Consider the following 5,619-nt stretch of genomic DNA (forward strand, 5'->3'; position numbering starts at 1 on the left):
TAATTTTTAATTTTTTATTAAATATTTTTACTTTTGTATATATATTGTTTTAAAAAAAAGAAAAAAAATTTACCCTCTCGCAACCGCCCGCAACCGCAAACGCTAGCTGCAGCCAGCTTTTGAATTTATGAGATTCAGAGCGGTTTGAAGCGGTTTAGAGCGATTTGAGTGATTGTTGCAAACCGCCGACAACCGCTACCAACCGCAAAAGCTGCGTTTGCGGGTGGTAGCGGGAAAACCAGTCGCCTATTTCAATTGCGATTCGAACAAGGCACAATAACAATTAGCCATTTTACCCGATATCCAAAGATCAACCCGAATCGAATCGAAATCCGCGCGGATACACGGGTCAAACTCTAGTATCTTATTATCTAAGAAGACACATTAAACTATGTGACTTGATATTATTGAAGTTATTTAACACTTTTGAAAGTTAAAAACATATCTTGAAGTTACTTAACACTCTCAAAAATACAAGTTTACAAAACCTAACGAAAAAAACTTCTCCAAAAGTTTCCTCTCAGCATACTTTTAAAAAAGTCTTCTCTCATTAGTCAGAAACATAAATAAACATGAATGTTTGCAACTCATAATTATCACCAATTATGTTATGAATATTGTTCAGGAGCTCTAATATTGATTAATACACATGAATTACAAGAAAATCTTACAAACGCATTTTAAATTTGGAGAAAATGAAAGTTAAATATTTACGTAAAAGACTTATATAGAAGTTTTCTATTTAGGTCGTTTTTGTAATTGCAAATTTACAAAAGAAAACTTCTCTACACATCTTCTCTAGAGGAGTCTTCCTCTGTAAATATTGGTTTACTTTTGTTTTTGGAAAATTTTCGATAATACTAGAGAAGACCGATACGAAGGTGAGTTTTGCAATTAACCGAAGTTTTGCAGATATTTGACTTTTCAAAAGAAGACTTCTGGAGAAGTCTTCTTACCGTCACATGAAGTCGTCCAAGTGTGGCAAGAAGTTTGATTAGGTTAGTTTTGCAATTGACCAAAGAGAAGATAAGTCTTCTGCATGACCACATGCTTAACCAGAATCCCAAAATAAAACCAAATAAGACTTCTAAAGAATTCTTCCGCCAAAAGACTTTAGTCTTATAATTAATATTAAATTTTCACTTCTTTACTGTCAATTTCAAAAAGCCTACACAAATTTCTTGCGATAGTGAGAAAACTACATGTAACATTAAAGAAGACTTCTAGAAATCTCCTACAGAATAGTCAATTGCAAAACTAACTTAGCATTGACCAGAATACTTCTTTAGAAGTTTTCTTGATGAAGAAGACTTTTCTTGGTGAAATAGATCTGAAAAAAAATTCAAAATATCAATTTTAGATCTGGTAAGATTCTTGTTTAGCTTCTCCAAGCACACATAACTTCTTAATGAAAGTTACCCACTCTTTCTTGACCAAGAAACATAAACTTAAATAACTCCAGTAAGCTTATAAATTTTGAAAATAAAAAGTTGAGATTTTGGAATGAAATGAGAGAGAAAGTGAAAGACAAATTGTTTGTGTGTGTAAGAAATGAGGATATGAAGATGAAGATGTCGATTTTAATTGGATTTTGAGCATGAAATTGGTTGCTCATGGTGGTTGGTGTATTGATGACAATGGTAATACTGTAAATACTTGATGAATATGATGATGACCGAATAAAACAATCATTTCGAAAAGAAAAAAAAAATAATGGCATTTTCGTGAATAATTTAAGTCTTTGGGATGAACAAAAAAAATGAAAGTTCCAAAAATGGGTCATATTTACATTTGACTTGAAATTTTTAGTTATATTCCTTTTAACAAACTAAGTACAAGTCCAAAATTTTACTATTCATACAAGCGAAGCCGAGTACCAAGTATACCAAAAATCAAGTCTTGGCTTTTACCCAACCCTACCATCAGCTTCGTCGTGAAGATGCCACGTGTTGCAGCAGAATCCCAAGAAATCTCTCCCGACGGAGTCACCAACACTTGGCAAACTCTTGAAAGATCTCAAAGGCGGTGCCGTTTCTCTTAGCCTTCAACAGTCTTAATTACGATGTCTGGAGGAAAGGCTACTTTGATGAAAACTCTACTCACGATGTTTCCAGTGAGGTTTTCTACGGCGATATCCTAGTTGTTTTCGGTGCAAGGGAAGTCGGAAAGTCCATGCTTGTGGGAAGAATGAATACCTTGAGAGGCACGATAACTCTAGACGGAGAGAAGGTTTTGAAAACTCAACTCCTCAAAGTGATATCAGCATACATCATGCAAGACGATATCTTGTTCCCAATGCTTACCGTCAAAGAAACACTAACACTACAAAAAAAAACATGGACAAAAATTCCGACAAAATGCAATTCTTTTTTTTTTTTTTGATAATCCAGGGTTCTCCACTTACGTGGATCATTCCCTGGGCCCGGTTATGCAGCGGTCCACTTCACCCGGGAGGGCTTAAACCTGGGCTGGGGACAAGGCCCAACACCCAGTACCGCATTTGATGACAGGATGGGCAGTTCCCCTCCGCCTGGCGTCGAACCCGGGAGCATGACAGTTGGCCCCCAAGGTCTTTACCAAACGAGCTACCACATCCCGTCAATTCTTCAGAAATTAATTAAAGAATTACCGAAAAATACTGAAGAAACTCGAAGTTGAGCTTTCGTAAAAATTTTGTCTCAATTCTTGACGAAACTGTAATTGTCGGTAAATATCTACGATTTACCGACGAAACAGTCTCCGGGTGTAAAATTTTAACGGATTCCCGAGGAAAAATATCTAGTAATTTTCAAGGAAAGTTTTCATTATGTCGCAAAGTTTATGAAAATATATATTATAACTGTAAAAATGAAAATTTTGTGTACGAGGCCTGGAAGCCTTTCCCTTTGAAAGAAGCTTGATGATGCATTCATAGGTGATTATTGTTTTGTTAGATTCTAGATTTTGGTTTTTGGTTTTTGGTTTTTGGTTTTTGGTTTTTTGTTTTTGGTTTTTGATTTTGTAGAAGATTTTGGTTTTTTGAAAAACTTGATTGGTTGTTTTTGTTTTTGATTTTGATTTTGGTTTTTAGTTTCCGGTTTTTGCTTTTAAAAATAATAAATTTTAAATACTATGATAGTAAAATATCTATTATTGAAAAATAATAAAAAAAATACTATCATCAAAGCATACATAATTAAAAATATATTTTAAAACAAAAAAAAAATCAAATATAAAACAAAAATTATATTGAATCCCATAAAGATGCAGAAATTTGATCTCGAATGCTGTCCATATATTGCACATGTGTGTTATTATGTTCTTCGTTTTCATCTGAATCAGAGTCTTCAGTTGGTACATTATCAGTTGGATAGTCCGAATCAAAATCAACACCTCCTAAATTTGATAGCCTGGTAAAATTATGTAGAGCCATTGTAGCTGCATCAACTCTTCTTTGAACATGTATGTTGTATCTTGGATTCTCTCTTAAAACCCGCCATTTTCCTTTCCACACACCAAAAGTCCTTTCAATAACAGATCGCAGCGAAGAATGTCGTTTGTTAAACATTTCTTTATAACTACTGGGCGGACTAACTCCATCATATTGGCTAGGATGATATCTTTCCCCTCTACACGGAGTAAGAAATCCAGGTCGAAGAGGATAACCAGAATCTCCTAAATAATGCTTTCCAAAAGGTGCAGTTGGAAATTGATGAGGTCCCTCCATAGCTAGTGCTAAAACTTTTGCATCATGAGCTGATCTCGGAATACCTATATATGCATATGTAAACAACATGTCCATATTGCATATAGCTAAAACATTTATACTGGTGTCACTTCCTGTTCCAATATTTTTCTGAATCTTTTCCCGCAATAGTGACAGGAACATGTGTTCCATCAATTGCACCAATAAATCCTTTAAAGTAAGGCCAATAATTTCTATTGGGTTGTAACCTAGGATGAGGTTACGTGAGCTCATTTGGACTAGGTCTAAGCAAATCCAGTGGAAGCCATTCTGGATTTTGACATGTTGCTTCTTAAAATTCGTTTCTAATTTTCGTTTTACTCTCTTTTTTCAAAGGACCGGTACGCCAATTTATTTTTTCCATTTCATTTTCATATATTTCAAGAAATATATGAACCTTGCTATCGTTCCATAGTATATTTCCCTTTAATAGTAATATCATACATAAGTTAGTCAATTAAACTATATAATCAGTTAATTAAAATAATTTATTTAGTAAATAAATACCTCTCTGCCATTTGATGATTGTCCTTGGTGTGCCATACCTATAAAAAAATACACCATTAATAGTTAAATTTATGTAACTTAATATTATAAATAAACTACTAATAGCTATAGAGGTAAATTCCTACGTACATGTTATTATAATAATTATATAACAATGCATGTATTTATGCTGTAATTATATTTTAGAATAAAATTTTAAACTGCACCTTTAAAACAAAAAAGTAAAATGTGTACATCCATAATTTTTAAAATAAAAATAACCATAACTATATTATATATATATATTTATTTATTAATAGATAACTATAAAAATTTATTTCCAGGGAGAATAGATACCTACAAAAATTGATTTTCAGGGAGCAAAATACCTTCTCGATTGGATGTAGAGAAGAAGATTTGAAACGAAATGTGTATGATCAACAAGCTTCCTAAAACTCGACACTTGGATGCATTATTTAAAGTTTACGTTTGCTTTGTTTTGCTTTGTGTGTTTGTAGTGAAATAGCTCTGTCTTATATAGTACATTATTTAGCTAAAATTAGCTAACAAAAAAAAAGAGAAAAAAATCATTTTTTTTTTGTTTTTGTACGTAGTTTTTCTTAGGAAGAATCCAATAGAATAAGGAATTTGGTTTTTGAGGAGGAAAGAGTAAAAGGAAGCAAAAACCAGATTCCCTAAAAAAAATAGGAAATCTATTTTGTCAAAATCATGATCGGATAAAAAGTGGTTTTAGGAAAATCAAAAACTATTGCAGTAGTCTATTTAACGGTTTTAAAGAAAAACTTTATATTACTGTTTTGGTTGGAATACATTTTTTTTATCAAAAGTTAAAATTTATGAAATAAATAGATAAAATTTAAAACTAGATTGAAATGGGTATATATGGATCTATCCAATTGGACATGATGTTTTTTTGGACATGATTTGACCATTGTACATTGCAGATCGACCAGTGATAGTCCAGAATGGTAAACCGTGTGGTCAATTCAAATGGGCCATGGATGAACCAGTTGACACATTGATACATATATTGTCTTTTTCATAGTTTACTATTGTTAGAAAAGAATAATATAGTATTGAAGATTTCTCCCATGATAAGAAAAAATAAAAATATGAAAAAAAAATTATATAATGATGTTACAGACTTATTTTTTAGTAAACCCCTATTGATGTTGAGATTCAACCGGAACTAAAAAATAACTTGTTTTTTATTGGTGCATTGTTTTGGTAGTTTCCTTTCTGGCACACACAACTCTGTAGCTCCCATCATGTTGAGATTCAACCGGAACTACAAACAAAGGTATACCGATTAATCTAAGAACATAATGATCAAAACCTAAAACCCGAATCCATTATTATGGAAATCCAATGTTCTTGATAAACCCTAA

The 5,619-nt window shown here is 32.5% G+C and overlaps 1 long non-coding RNA gene across 1 annotated transcript; it reads right to left on the reverse strand.

The window, feature by feature from the left end:
* Positions 1-3,465: 3,465 nt before the first annotated feature.
* Positions 3,466-4,697, reverse strand: LOC106342384. The gene is made up of 3 exons (XR_001269832.1): positions 4,600-4,697; positions 4,232-4,269; positions 3,466-3,750 (listed from the first exon to the last, which is right to left on the reverse strand). It is a non-coding gene; the product is annotated as an uncharacterized LOC106342384 (long non-coding RNA).
* Positions 4,698-5,619: the final 922 nt, after the last annotated feature.

This window comes from Brassica oleracea, chromosome C4 (genome assembly GCF_000695525.1).
Source record: "Brassica oleracea var. oleracea cultivar TO1000 chromosome C4, BOL, whole genome shotgun sequence".
NCBI lineage: Eukaryota > Viridiplantae > Streptophyta > Magnoliopsida > Brassicales > Brassicaceae > Brassica > Brassica oleracea.